The 16223-nt window shown below is 45.1% G+C and overlaps 1 pseudogene; it reads right to left on the reverse strand.

Moving 5' to 3' along the window:
• The window catches only part of LOC135548892 (F-BAR and double SH3 domains protein 2-like), a 44032-nt pseudogene that overhangs the window by 21269 nt on the left and 6540 nt on the right, over positions 1-16223 (reverse strand).

Here is a 16223-nt window from a genome sequence, read left to right on the forward strand (position 1 = left end):
GTCGAGCAAAAAATGCCAAATAACAATATGTAGCTTTCAATAATACACACTGATACTGGTAGTACTATTACGGAAGAACATTTGAGAGAATGAGAGAAACATTTCTGACGCTGCTGATACAATAATGGTTCACTCTTTGGCTAGAGGTCTTACCCGCGGTCTGTTGGCTCCTCTGATAGGCTGTCCGGCCATTCCCTCTTCAGGTACTGATTGGCAAGCTTGTGTAGAGCCTGGGAGGGAGGAAGAGGATCGATGACCTTTAATCTCTGAACCCACTTACTGATCTTACAGTTGAAGTCGGAAGTTTACATACACCTTAGCCAAATACATTTAAACTCCGTTTTCACAATTCCTGACATTTATTTCTAGTAAAAATTCTCTGTCTTAGGTCAGTTAGGATCACCACTTTATATTAAGAATGTGAAATTTCAGAATAATAGTAGAGAGAATTATTTATTATTTCAGCTTTTAATTATTTGATCACATTCCCAGTGGGTCAGAAGTTTACATACTACCAAATATTAATTGAGTGTATTACCTTTCAATTGTTTAACTTGGGTCAAACGTTTCGGGTAGCCTTCCACAAGCTACCCACAATAAGTTGGGTGAATTTTGGCCCATTCCTCCTGACAGAGCTGGTGTAACTGAGTCAGGTTTGTAGGCCTCCTTGCTCGCACATGCTTTTTCAGTTCTGCCCACAAATTTTCTGTAGAATTGAGGTCAGGGCTTTGTGATGGCCACTACAATACCTTGACTTTGTCGTCCTTAAGTCATTTTGCCACAACTTTGGAAGTATGCTTGGGGTCATTGTCCATTTGGAAGACCCATTTGCGACCAAGTTTTAACTTCCTAACTGATGTCTTGAGATGTTGCTTCAATATATCCACATAATTTTCCTACCTCAAGATGCCATCTATTTTGTGAAGTACACCAGTCCCTCCTGCAGCAAAGCACCCCCAGAACATGATGCTGCCACCCCTGTGTTTCACGGTTGGGATGGTGTTCTTTGGCGTGCAAGCATCCCCCTTTTTCCTCCAAACATAACGATGGTCATTATGGCCAAACAGTTCTATTTTTGTTTCATCAGACATTTCTCCAAAATGTATGATCTTTGTCCCCATGTGCAGTTGAAAACTGTAGTCTGACTTTTTTTATGGCAGTTTTGGAGCAGTGGCTTCTTCCTTGCAGGGTGGCATTTCAGGTGTCGATAAAGGACTCGTTTTACTTTGGATATTGGTACTTTTGTACCTGTTTCCTCCAGCATTTTCACAAGGTCCTTTGCTGTTGTTCTGGAATTGAGTTGCACATTTTGCACCAAAGTACGTTCATCTCTAGGAGACAGAACGCATCTCCTTCCTGAGTGTTAGGATGGCTGTGTGGTTCCACTGTGTTTTATACTTGCGTACGATTGTTTGTACAGATGAATGTGGCACCTTCAGGCATTTGGAATTTGCTCCCAAGGAAGTCTACAATTTTTTCTGAAGTCTTGGTTGATTTTTTTTTTTTCAATGATGTCAAGCAAAAAGGCACTGAGTTTGAAGGTAGGCCTTGAAATACATCCACAGACATACCTCCAATTGACTCAAATGATGTCAATTAGCCTATCAGAAGCTTCTAAAGCCATGACATACTTTTCTGGAATTTTCCAAGCTGTTTAAAGGCACAGTCAACTTAGTGTATGTAAACTTCTGACCCACTGGAATTGTGATACAGTGAATTATAAGTGAATTAATCTGTCTGTATACAATTGTTGGATAAATGACTTGTGTCATGCACAAAGTAGATGTCCTAACCGACTTGCCAAAACTATAGTTTGTTAACAATTAATTTGTGGAGTGGTTGAAAAACAAGTTTTAATGACTCCAACCTAAGTATGTAAACTTCCGACTTCAACTGTACTTACTGAAATGCTCGTTTTTTTGCTTTCCATTACAAAACGTTTTGCTACGGTATGCCCTAATGAACACGACACTAAACCATAATCTGGGGGGGACCCGCTACAGTTGACAATATATTATATCGTTTTGACAATATCGCAATATTATTTTCACACTAGTTGGCTGTACCGGCACCAAAACTCCAGTATTTTTCATTCATAGCTTGTTCTGCATCTTGTTAAATAGGGCGCCAATTTGTTTCTAGCACTTTTATTTCCGTGACTGATCAAAACTCATTTTCTCATGGCTCTCTCTTGTCCCTCTGCAACAGACATATGGTCAGCAATATGTTTGGAACATCAAATCGCAATAAAATCACATTATCGAATCGCGAGAGAGAATTGCAATAGATATCTTAGCGGTGTAACAGTGTTGCTTCAGTCTCTCTCCGCGCCACCACCTGGGCTCGAACCAGGGACCTGCACACAACAATTGACACCCTCGAAGCATCATTACCTATCGTTCCACAAAAGCCACGGCCCTTGCAGAGCAAGGGAAACAACTACTTCAAGGTCTCAGAGCAAGTGATGTCACCGATTGAAACACTAATAGCGCGCAGCTAACTAGCTAGCCATTTCACAACAATTGACACCCTCGAAGCATCATTACCTATCGCTCCACAAGTGAAACAACTACTTCAATGTCTCAGAGCAAGGGAAACAACTACTTCAAGGTCTCAGAGCAAGGGAAACAACTACTTCAAGGTCTCAGAGCAAGGGAAACAACTACTTCAAGGTCTCAGAGCAAGGGAAACAACTACTTCAAGGTCTCAGAGCAAGGGAAACAACTACTTCAAGGTCTCAGAGCAAGGGAAACAACTACTTCAAGGTCTCAGAGCAAGGGAAACAACTACTTCAGGTCTCAGAGCAAGTGATGTCACCAGTTGAAACGCTAATAGCGCGCAGCTAGCCATTTCACACCGTTTACATCGGCACCTAAGTATCATGATAATATCGTATCGTAAGGTCTCTCAGAAATTCCCAGCCCTCGTATGCGAGGGGGCATTTGTTCGCAAAAACGTGCACATGCACGCACGCAGGGCTATACAGATCACATTCTCAGCTGAACAGAAAGACAGGTCATCTAAATTGGGACTTAAAGTTCATGCAGAGCGGTCAGATCCATCTATCCAACTCCTATGGTCATTGCCATACCAGAACCATTTGAGTTGGCTATACAGCACCAACAGATGGGACCAGGCTACAGTCAATCCACAAGGGACACACTTTAGGCCCAGTCTCTAAACCCTTTGGTCTCTCTGGGTTCTGGTGTCAAAGCCCCAAACGGCAGAATCTACCACCACAAACCCAGCCATTGTGGGAGTCACAGAGAGTGCAGCCAGCAGGGTGTGAGGGAAGAGGGGATGGCAGGATGGGGTAAGAACAAGGGACAGAGTGTCATTTCATCACTTAGTGTGATTTGAATATCAAATCGGGTCATGGCAGCATGCAGGTGTTAAGAGATGAAAAAGAGAGGGTTCGTGAAGAAGAGCCAGAAGAAGGAGGGGTAGGCGAGAGGAAAAGAAGAGTTTCAGAGTCCACTGTGACCCACTTTGATTTAACAGTCCAACTCTAGTCTCTAATTTGGCGCCAAAAAACAGAGGATGCCATTTAACCTGCACAGGCCCAATAAAGCCATCTGCTGCTTGTACCAAGGTCCTGTTCATTAGGGCAAACGTTTTGAAACATTTTGCAATGGAACATTAATGAGTATTCTGTTTGTCTCTTTTCTTCCATTTGATGCCAAAGGCACACAACCTAATAGTTCAGAGACCAAAGTAGAAAGCCGAGTGAGAAGAATACTGTTGTATTATCACAACTGTCTGTCATTGAAACATATTGGGAAAGTCATATTGATTGCCTGTACCGTCAATCCTCATTGCTGAACAACTATACAGTGTGTGCTCTTGGTGTAAGGGAAAGGTGCCCTTAGACGCTGATTTTGAGTCCGTTTTTCATTCTCCCGACTAATGGTCAAAGGGACAATCTGCCGTTCAGACAAAGTGGTCACACCCCAACACTGATTTGGTAAACAGCTGATGGTGCCACTCAAATTCATGGGCAGAGTTATGGATGCAAGGACTGACTATCTGTGAGATCTAATTTATATGAGCCTATAGTTAAAAAATAAAAAATACAATGTTTTTACAATTACAATGTTTACAAACATTGGGGTAAACAAGCGCATGAGGCATTTCTAAGTTATACACCTCAACAAATCAATGGGTAGTGCCGAAGTCTGGTGTAGCGGACCACAAATGTCCCCTGGCGACGAGGGTTGAGACCCATCTTGGCCACCCTCTGTCTATGCCCTCATCTCTACATTTCCTGCTGTACTGTGAAAAATGTATATATAATCCTTCAAAATATGTTTTACAAAATAATCAAATGGGTATTATGAATATAAAAGGTAAAAACAATTATGTATCAATCACAGAGTGCCACTTTAAGGTTAGGATTGGGTGAGGGGAAGCTGATCCTAGGGGAAACTTCTCACCACCAGAGATGTTTATATAACCCAAGATATACCACAGCCTGTCAATTCCAATGGGAGCAAATTAATCATAGAGCAGGCAAGCAGATCCCAAGCACGTGCTAGTGGGATGCTATTGGCGCGTTCTAGCATGTATTTCCGTTATGGAACGCCTACTCTGAAGTGTGCGTATGCAAGGGGAAGCTGATCCTAGGGGAAACTTCTCACCACCAGAGATGTTTATATACAGTGCCTTGCGAAAGTATTCGGCCCCCTTGAACTTTGCGACCTTTTGCCACATTTCAGGCTTCAAACATAAAGATATAAAACTGTATTTTTTTGTGAAGAATCAACAACAAGTGGGACACAATCATGAAGTGGAACGACATTTATTGGATATTTCAAACTTTTTTAACAAATCAAAAACTGAAAAATTGAGCGTGTAAAATTATTCAGCCCCTTTACTTTCAGTGCAGCAAACTCTCTCCAGAAGTTCAGTGAGGATCTCTGAATGATCCAATGCCTCATTGCTCGATCTGTGCCAGTGTGTGTGCTCTTTAGGGAAATCAAAATGGCTATAATCTATAATTACCTATTACGGAAAAAAAGAAGCTACAAACGCGTTCTAGGTAGACAGGGGGTGTTCGTCAGCTGCCATACCCCATTTGTGTCAAAGTACGTTAAGTTGTGCATTCATTTATGGGTCTTTGGACACCAATGTTGTACTGGACTGTCAGTTGACTAACTGTAGCAGTCTGTTGCTCTGCACAATTCACATCAGCCTCTTTTGTCCTCTCATCAATTAACCGTTTTTTGACCACTGGCCTGCTGTTGGCTGGATGTCCTTTGGGTGATGGACCATTCTTGATACACACGGGAAACTGTTGAGGGTAATAAACCCAGCAGCATTGCAGTTCTTGACGCTAGTCTTGGGCGGTATACCGGGGTATAAGGGAAATAGCCACGGGATGGTTTTTCAATACCGCCAAAACAATTTATTTTAAGTTTTTGAATACTTGTAGTTACTTTTTAAGTAAATACCTGCAGTCAACTTGTGCAATACATTACGATATAAAGAAGATTGCGTTCATTTCATTTCCCACATCATTTTTCACGATGAAGCTTTACTGGTAGCTGCCATTCGCGTGGTGTTTGCTCACTCACTGTTGTGCAGCATGCTCCAGGTGATCTAATTACTTATAACTATTATGTTAACGGTCTAAAATGTACTAAATGTTCGTCAGTTCTGCGTTTTGTTTGCTAATGTAGTGGTTAGCTGCTTCCAAAACCAAGCGTCACTTGTTAGCCTAATAGCAGAGAATCCCCTCCTGGATCAAGAGCTTTGATGTCTAATATTTGTTTTTGTGCGTTGTGAGTAGCATTTTTGAGTTACATGTAAAACTTTGTGCTGGGATGTCTGTCCTGCAAATTGTTTTGGTCAACGACTGTAGAATGCTCGCAATGCGTTCATTAGCATTTTGTTAACATTCTCTATGGGATATTACATGTACTTGTTAGCACTGCAAACCTTCAGATTACAGAGGCTACGTGGGGTATGAAAATAGCGTCCCTTCTGTTCAGTGCAAGTATTATCGAATATCCCGGTATGGCACAAGGTCGGCATGAAGGTATGACAATCTGGATACCGCCCAAGCCTACTTGACACACTCAAACCGGTGCGCCTGGCACTTACTACCATACCCTGTTCAAAGGCACTCAAATATTTTGTCTTGCCCATTGGCACACGTTCTCAATCCATGTCTCAATTTTATCAAGGCTTAAACATTCTTCTTTAACCTGTCTCCTCCCCTTCATCTACACTAGATTTAATTAGTGACATCATTAAGGGATCATAGCTTTCACCTGGATTCACCTGGTCAATCTGTCATGGAAAGAGCAGGTGCTCCTAATGTTTTGTACACTCTGTATATTACTGAGTGGGGGACATGTCAAATCAAAATCACACTTTATTTGTCACATTCTTCATAAACAAAGGTGTGGACGACTTACTTGCTGAAAGAAAAGAGAAATAATAGGAAAGTAAAAGACGTAATATTAAAAGTAATAGATACGAGTAATGACTTTGCTATACTTCAAACATTTTTATTTAGGTAGATATGTACTTATAACTAGGAATAAAGTGACAGAATAGGAAACAGTAGTAGCACCGTATGTGATGAGTAAAAAAAAGTTATTGCAAAAAAGGGTCAATCCAGATAGTTGACCAGTCAAGTCTATGACATGAGTGGCTGGAGTCTGACCATTTAGAGGGCCTTGTTCGGACACCGGCTGGTTTAGAGATCCTGGAGATGCTCCCAATGGTGCAGTTATAGAACTATTTGAGGATCTGGCAATGCCAAATCTTTTCAGCCTCCTGAGGGGGAAGAGGCGTTGTTGTGCCCTCCTCACAACTATGTTGGTGTGTTTGGACCATAATAGAACCTTAGTGATGTGGACACCGAGGAACTTGAAGCTCTTGACCTGATCTACTACAGCTCCGTCATTGTGAAGGGGGGCGTGCTCGGTCCTCAGTTTCCTGTAGTCCACGATCAGCTCCTTTGTCTTGCTGACGTTAAGGGAAAGGTTGTTGTCCTGGCACCACACTGCCAGTTCTCTGACCTCCTCCCTTTAGGCTGTCTCATCATCAGTGATCAGGCCTACCACCATTGCGTCATCGGCAAACTTAATGATGGTGTTGGAGTCGTGCAAAGCCACGCAATCGTGGGTGAACAGGGAGTGCAGAAGGGGACTAAGCATGGCACCCCTGAGGGGTCCCCATGCTGAGGGTCAGCGTGGTGGATGTGTTGTTGTCTCCACTCACCACCTTGGGGCATCCCGACAGGAAGTCCAGCATCCAGTTGTTGAGGGAGATGTTCAGTACCAGGGTCCTTAGCTTAGCGATGAGCTTGGGGGGCACTATTGTGTAAGCTTGGGGAGCACTGAGCTGTAATTAATGAACAGCATTCTCACGTAGATGTTCCTTTTGTCCAAGCTGGAAAAGGCAGTGTTGAATGCAATTAGAGATAGCATCATCTGTTGGGGCGGTATGCAAATTAGACTGGGTCCAGGGGGTCTGGGATGATGGTGTTGATGTGAGCCATGACCAGACTTTCAAAGCATTTCATGGCTACAGATGTGAGTGCTACGGAGCGACAGACATTTCGACAGGCTATCTTGGCCTTCTTGGGCACAGGGACTATGGTGGTTTTCTTGAAACATGTAGGTATTAGACTGTTGGGAGTGTGTGCGTCTGTGGCTGCGCTGCACTTCACAAAGCGGTTTCATAACTAACGCTATCTGCCCAGTTTCTCTGAACTCACTGTTTGCGACCTGAAGCAGGGTCATATTCACTAAGCAACAAAGGGAAGAAAATAGACTGAAACAGGTATGGACTACCTGGGATCTATTCATTAGCGCACATCGTTGCGAAACATTTTGCAATGAAAAATTAGTTTAGAAAACTAAGTAGGTCCCTCCCAGTTCTGTTCGCTATCATTTGGTTCCTCGTACACACACACACACACACACACACACACACACACACACACACACACACACACACACACACACACACACACACACACACACACACACACACACACACACACACACACACAGTGACAGGATATCAACAGCAGGGCTGCGTGATGACCTTCAACCTCTATTGGGATGCCAGCACATTGCTGTGATGTCCTGAGTGTCTTGGTAAGAGATAGAGACATACAGAGAGACAGAGCGAAGACAGCTAATGTCTGCAAGAGTAGCCTCAGTATATATTCTTTCAATAAGTTTTGTTGGTATAGTCTGGCTAAGTCAATTCTAGTTAAGTGCTGCCCTTCTACATTTAGTAGCCTGTTTAATCATTGATTTGAACAACTGAATGCTTAGTACTTGCGCCTGCGAAGTGTTGGGAACATTGACTGGTTTCAGATCAATTTGTGATAGCTTTCTGATAATTGGCAGATGAGTGTTGGGTATTTTTCATCTCCTCTGCAATCATCAAATAGTTATAGTACTTCAGTTCAACGGTGGCGTTGTCATGCGACGAAAACAAAACAAAGACGTTCTGCAGAGTTCTTCGAGGAAGGAAAGAGCCAAAGGCTTCACGGCACTCTCTCACTTCAGTATCTTATGTAGTTATTTTCAGATTCTCATTTTTCTCTTTTGGAACTTTGTCAAGTATGTGTGTAATTTCTATCCCTGTTCACTGCTCTCAGTATGTTTTTCAGATGCTCCCCACCCAGTGGATGCAACCCTTCTAATCTAGTGTACCCTGTGAGCACAACCCATCATTTCCAGACGATGGCTCACCATTCATCGTACTAGGCAATGTCAACCTCCTGGCGCCGACTCATTTCTTTCCACCTCTATTTCCTCTCCTTGCCTTTTTTGAACTCACTCTGACCTACCAGTCGCCTCCCACTCATAATGCAGGGAATATTCTTGATCTCATCTTTACTAGGGGCTGTTGGATGACTGATCTCACAGCAACCCCCATCCAGGTCTCTGATCCCTACTGTGTTTTTTTTCTCTCCCCCTCTCCTCCAACCTTACCCACTCAGCCCCTACCCAGATGGTCATGGCGTCGCAAACTTCACTCTGTCTCTCCTCCTACCACCCTTCTTCTATCCCATAATCTCTCCCTTCCGCTAAATCGTTCTCCCACCTGCCTCCTGTCTCTGCCTCCTCGACCCTCCCTTTCCGCCTCTGACTCCCACTGTCCCCGGCTCAACCCTCCCCTCCTGCTCTGTGGCTGAGTGACTCACTGAGTCGTCACAGAACAGGGCAGCTGAATGACAATTTGGGAAAACGATACTCCACAAGGACCTAGCATCCCTCCTCTCTCCTTCTCTTCTGTATCCACTTCTAAAGGTGCTTCCTATCACTCTAAATTCCAAGCCTCTGCCTCCAATCCCCATAAACTCTTTTCCACCTTCTCCCTCATTAATTCTCCACCACTTCCCCCCTCCGCAGACGGCTTTGTCAACCACTTTGAAAAAAAGGTTGACAACATCCACTCCTCATTCACTCAGTCTACTGAGTCCAATGGTCCTACTCACACAGAACTACCCTACGCCTTGACCGCTTTCTCCAGATGAAATACTACAACTAGTGATGTCCAGCCACCCGACAACCTGCCCACTGGACCCCATCCCTCTTCCATACTATATCTGGAGATCTACTCCCATTTCTCACCAACTCATCCCTGACTACTGGCTGCGTTCCCTCTGACTTCAAGATTGCCAGTCGCTCCCCATCACAAGAAACCAACACTCGACCCATCTCATGTAAAAAACTACAGACAAGTTTCCCTTCCTTCTTTACTTTCCAAAACATTTGAATGTGCCGTCTCTCTCGTTATCTCTCAGAACGATCTTCTAGATCATAACCAGTCAGGCTTCAATACGGGTCACTCAATGGAGAAGGACAAAGTAGACTCTCCTCTGTTCTCATCGTCCTGGATCTATCCACTGCCATCGAACAGTGTGAACCATCAGATCCACCCCTCTACCCTCTCAGGGCTGGGCGTCTCAGGCTGTATGGAGAAGGCTCAGCCAAAGTAGACTCTCCTCTGTTCTCATCATCCTGGATCTATCCACTGCCATCGAACAGTGTGAACCATCAGATCCACCCCTCTACCCTCTCAGGGCTGGGCGTCTCAGGCTGTATGGAGAAGGCTCAGCCAAAGTAGACTCTCTCTCCTCTGTTCTCATCATCCTGGATCTATCCACTGCCATCGAACAGTGTGAACCATCAGATCCACCCCTCTACCCTCTCAGGGCTGGGCGTCTCAGGCTGTATGGAGAAGGCTCAGCCAAAGTAGACTCTCTCTCCTCTGTTCTCATCGTCCTGGATCTATCCACTGCCATCGAACAGTGTGAACCATCAGATCCACCCCTCTACCCTCTCAGGGCTGGGCGTCTCAGGCTGTATGGAGAAGGCTCAGCCAAAGTAGACTCTCTCTCCTCTGTTCTCATCATCCTGGATCTATCCACTGCCATCGGACAGTGTGAACCATCAGATCCACCCCTCTACCCTCTCAGGGCTGGGCGTCTCAGGTTGTATGGAGAAGGCTCAGCCAAAGTAGACTCTCTCTCCTCTGTTCTCATCGTCCTGGATCTATCCACTGCCATCGAACAGTGTGAACCATCAGATCCACCCCTCTACCCTCTCAGGGCTGGGCGTCTCAGGCTGTATGGAGAAGGCTCAGCCAAAGTAGACTCTCTCTCCTCTGTTCTCATCATCCTGGATCTATCCACTGCCATCGAACAGTGTGAACCATCAGATCCACCCCTCTACCCTCTCAGGGCTGGGCGTCTCAGGCTCTGCACACTCCTGGATTGCATCCTGACTGGCAAGACGCTCCTACCAGGTGGCGCGGAGAGAATCTGTGTTTGTACCACATGCCCCTACTACTGGTCTCCCCCAAGGCTCGGTTCTAGGCCCTCTTTTCTCTATACACCACGTCACTCGGATGTCAAGCTCAACCTCGGCAAGACGGAGCTGCTCTTCCTGCCCGCTCCTCTTCCGGCCTGCCCGCTCCATGACCTCTCCATCACGGTCAACAATTCCACTGGGACCCTCTCCCAGAGTGCAAAGAACCTTGGCGTGATCCTGGACAACACACTGTCGTTCTGTTAAAACATAAAAGCAGTGATTCACTCCTGCAGATTGACGTTCTACAATATCAGTAGAGTACAACGTTTCCTCACGCATAAAGCTGCGCGGGTTCTATTCCAGGCACTTGTTATATGGGCTCCCCGCTTGTGCCATCAACCCCTGCTACTTATTCAGAATGCCGCAGCCTGTCTGGTGTTCAACCTTCCCAAGTACTCCCATGCTCCTCCGTATACTCTACTGGCTCCAGCTGAAGCTTGCATTGACTACAAGACCATGGTGCTTGCCTAAAGAACAGCAAGGGGAACTGCTCCTCCCTACCTTCAGGCTATTCTCAAACCCTACATCCAAACCTGAGTACTCCGTTCTGCCACCTCTGGTCTCTTTGCCGCCCCACCCCTATGGGAGGTCAGCTCTCGCTCAGCCCTGTCAAAGCTCTTCTGTCCTGGCACCCCAATAATGGAACCAGCTTACTCCTGATGCTAGGACAGCAGAGTCCCTGCCCATCTTCCCGAAAACATCTGAAATCCTACCTCTTCAAAGAGTATCTTAAATAATACATCTCTTAATGTGTGTGCATCTATAGCAGCTCACAGGATTGGTTTTAGGGCAGATAGAGACAGGCGGCACAACACAGCTACTAGCACAACAACGCTATTCATGAATAGATAATGTGGTGATGGGAAATGTTCAGTGTCCTTCTTCAGCAGGCTCACAGTGTTTTGGTTTTCTTGTGTGGCACCCTGAATCTTTAGCCGACTAGATAGTGTTGGTTGGAGAGTGGGTGTGAGAAAGTGTCTTGGAGGTGACTCTTGATATATAGAAGACTGTAGTACATATGAATGGCATGTGAGAATGGATATGAATGAAATCCTCAAAATACCCCCCCCACAAAAGTGGCTGGGTAGTGCCTGTTTGGGGTTACTCCCAAGCCAGAACCCTCTTTTAATCACAGTAATGGTTCACATTCAACACGGGGATGCAACGCCAGAATAGACCAAAGCAGGAGCATAGGGGGGTTTTGAAACAGTACATTTATATTCACAGGAAGCTGTGGCCAAAACAACTCCACAACGAGGAAGTGGGCCACACGAAAATGCCACAACTGAGACAGAAGACTTTAGAGCTGACACACATCGCATCGAATGAGGATCTTGTGGTCGTCTGATTTAGGGACCACCCACTGTACCGTATGACTACCAACAACGAGATTCTACATGTGAAGTAGGTGCGCACTCACTTCGCAAATTACGTTCAGAAGGTGCTAAGTATGCTGGGCCAGCAAATGTGTCTGAGCCCTTAGAGTGGTCCTCTCAGATAGAGGAGTAATCCATCAGACCACAACTGAGCCCCGATCCTCCCAACGACGCCAACCGTAACTATACCCAAACCTTGTTGGTGTCTTTGTGTGTCATTATTGGAAGATTCTTTTTTTGGCGACACAAATAAGACGACAGCAATGCCACAATATAATGTCATCCATATGCAGAAATGAACACGCCTCCAGAGTGATAGAGGGAGCGAACTAAGGATGGATAGAGAGAGCAAACTAAGGATGGAGAGAGAGAGAGAGAGAAGACTCACCTGGGCATAGTCCCGCTCTACAGCGGCTTTCTTCTGACTGAATGTCCTACAAGGAACGAAGGTAGAACAGAATTATATACACCATATAATAATTAACTGGGAAAAGAGACTGAATGGACACTACAAGACTATATGAGTTAAGCAATGCATGGTACATTTAGATTCAAAAGCCAATGACATGCTAGGCATCATAACTACATGACCAAGAGTACGGGGACACCTACTCGCCGAACATCTCATTTCAAAATCATGGGCATTAATATGGAGTTCGTTCCCCCTTTGCTGCTATAACAGCCTTCACTTCTGGGAAGGCATTCCACTGGATGTGGGAACATTGCTGTGTGGACTTCCATTCAGCCACAAGAGCATTAGTGAGGTTGAGCACTGATGTTGGGCGATCAGGTCTGGCTCTCAGTCCAATTAATCCCAAAGGTGTTTGATGGCGTAGAGGTCAGGGCTCTGTGCAGGCCAGTCGAGTTCTCCCACACCGATCTCAACAAACCATTTCTGTACGGACCTCGCTTTGTGCACGGGGGCAGTGTTATGCTGAAACAGGAATGGGCCTTCCCCAAACTGTTGGCACAAAGTGGGCTTTCCGAGTGGTGCAGTTGTCTAAGGCACTGCATCTCAGTGCTAGAGGTGTCACTACAGACACCCTGGTTCGAATCCAGGCTGTATCCAGCCATGATTGGGAGTCCCATAGGGCGGCGCACAATTGGCCCAGCGTCGTCCGGGTTTGGCCGGTGTAGGCTGTCATTGTAAATAAGAATTTGTTCTTAACGGACTTGCCTAGTTAAATAAAAAATAACGCACAGAATTGTCTAGAATGTTATTGGCTGCGCTAGCGCTACTGGAACTAAGTGGCCCAATCATGAAAAACAACCATCCACCAAACTTTACCGCTGGCACTAAGCATTGGGGCAGGTAGCGTACTCCTGGCATCTGCCAAACCCAGATTCGTCTGTTGGACTGCCAGATGGTTAAGCTGCCAGAAAATGCGTTTCCACTGCTTCAGAGTCCAATGGAGTCGAATGGCGGTAAGCTTTACACCACTCCATTACACATGGTGATCTTAGGCTTGTGTGCAGCTGCTTGGCCATGGAAACCCATTTCATTGAAGCTCCTGACGAACAGTTCTTGTGCTGATGTTGCTTCAAGAGGCAGTTTGATACTCGGTAACAAGTGTTGCAACCGAGGACAGATGATTTTTACACGCTTCAGCCCTTGGTGGTCCCGTTCTGTGAGCTTGACTGGCCTACCACTATGTGGCTGAGCCGTTGTTGCTCCTAGGTGTTTCCAATTCACAATAACAGCACTTACAGTTGACAGGGGCATCTCTACCAGGTCAGAAATTTTATGAACTGACTTGTTGGAAATGTGGCATCCTATGACGGTGCCAAGTCGAAAGTCACTGAGCTCTTCAGCATGGCCAAGGAGATTGCATGGCTGTATGCTCAATTTTATACACCTGTCAGCAATGGGTGGCTGAAATAGCCAAATCCACTAATTTGAAGGGGTGTCCACATACTTTTGTATATATAGTGTATCAATCCGATATCTAATGAATGTGATGGCTTGTTAAATAAGTGATAAATTGTGACAAATCGTTTGATTGATCAAAATAGTAGAGTGGTGCATATAACTATGCAGTGTAGACTGTAATATGCTGTAATATTTTTACTATTTTATTTTTCTATTTCACTGCTTATCGAGGTTATATTCATTAGGGCATGCAACAAAAAACACTTACAACCAAAACAAAGATTCAAATGCATTATTGGTTAAAATAGTCCCTCTCTGTTTTCTTCCATTTGATGTCTAATGAATAATCCCAGTTGTGTCAATGTTTGGAGTCTTTACAGTTCCAGGAGTGAGCAGAGTATGGCACAGCTTGTTAGAGCGCTGGTAGAGTGGTGCCAGGAAAAGCCTCTCCCTCAATGGCAGCAAAACCAAGGAGCTGATCATGAACTTCAGGAAACAGCGGATGCAGTGGAGAGGGTCAAAAGCATCAAGTTCCTCAACGTGCAGAGGACCTAACATGGTCCAATCACACCACCACCGTTACAGTGTCTCTTCAACCTCAGGTTACTGAAGAAATGTTGCATGGGCCCTCGGGTCCTCAAGAAGTTCTATAACTGCACAACTGAGAGCATCTTGACCGGCTGGATCACCGCCTGGTACAGCAACTGCACTTCCCTCATCTGGAAGGCTCTACAAAAGGTGGTGCATCACTGGGGGCTTCCTGCGTGTTCCCTACCCTACAGCCTCCTTGATTAGAGGACTAGAGCCTCTGAGTTCTAGGGCCACAGGCAGACACTCTTGCTCGTGAGTCTTCTTTTCTAGCACACGTTCACTGAGCATTTTATAGTAAATTACAGAGTGTGTTAATATTTGTCTCCAGTATACAGCAAAGCCAAACTGACACAACAGATCCTTTCCCTCTGCATGGGTCGTGTTCATTAGAGAACATTGATTTAAAATTCTGTGCAATGGAAAACAAAAATTAATTTCTTATTGGAGTCATGGCAGTCCCTCCCTGTTTCAGTATGTTTGGTACCTAATGAACACATCCCTGCCTCCCTATACTATATCACTGCCTGTCCCTATCATTCTCCCTGTGACATGTTTTTTATTTTATTCTGCTAACTTAATCGAAATGCCATTTGCAGGATTCCTGATTATTCCATCCTGATCCCAGGAATCTTTGGGAATGATGCCACTCATATTTTAACACTGAAATGTATTTTTATCCAACTTCGATTTTCCTCCAAGAGTGACTGGCTGAACATTTCGGGCTTGTTCGATCTCTAGGTATTTTTCTTCTCTCTTTATTACCCCCCCCCTCCCCCCAACAAACTACTTTATGGCAGCCAGAACATCTGGAGTGGAGGCCCTCCCTCTTTTCACTTCCAGCTGTTCAGTGTGGGCGGTGCCACCTCACCCAAGCCAAAGAAGAGGAAGCGAAACCCAAGACTAACATTACATTCCAAATAAACCCTTAGCCTGCCTGCCAGGGTACTTCATATCATAGACATGTACAAAGATCAAATTGGTATTACCAATATGGTAACAGTGGTTAACCCCCCCCCCCCCCCATGTAGAATTGTCATTGATTATATCTATCCAAGCCTTTCACAACTACTCAAGTGCCTAGGTAGTAGGGGTTGATTTGGAACTGGGGATAGAGACGCAGCCTCAATTGCCATCCACCGGCTCCCTCCACCCCCAACTTCCACCCTCCCCTTACTTCAGGTCCTCTAGTAGGTCACACTCTGTCTGGTGTTTGATGTGTAGTCTGCTCATCTGCTCAGCATGAGTATGCTTTAGCTCCTGGGTAACCTTGACCTGAGGGAGAAAAGACATGTCAGAAGAAATGGACTAGACAACCAAATCATTCTTTAGCTCCTGGGTAACCTTGACCTGAGGGAGAAAAGAAATGTCAGAAGAAATGGACTAGACAACCAAATCATTCTTTAGCTCCTGGGTAACCTTGACCTGAGCGAGAAAAGAAATGTCGGAAGAAATGGACTAGACAACCAAATCATTCTTTTGTATACGGAGAAGAAAGCCGTAAACTCCTAAAAAGTGCACTGAATGTCATAAAAGCACAAA

The sequence above is a fragment of the Oncorhynchus masou genome, chromosome 11 (genome assembly GCF_036934945.1).
Source record: "Oncorhynchus masou masou isolate Uvic2021 chromosome 11, UVic_Omas_1.1, whole genome shotgun sequence".
Taxonomy (NCBI): Eukaryota; Metazoa; Chordata; class Actinopteri; order Salmoniformes; family Salmonidae; genus Oncorhynchus; species Oncorhynchus masou.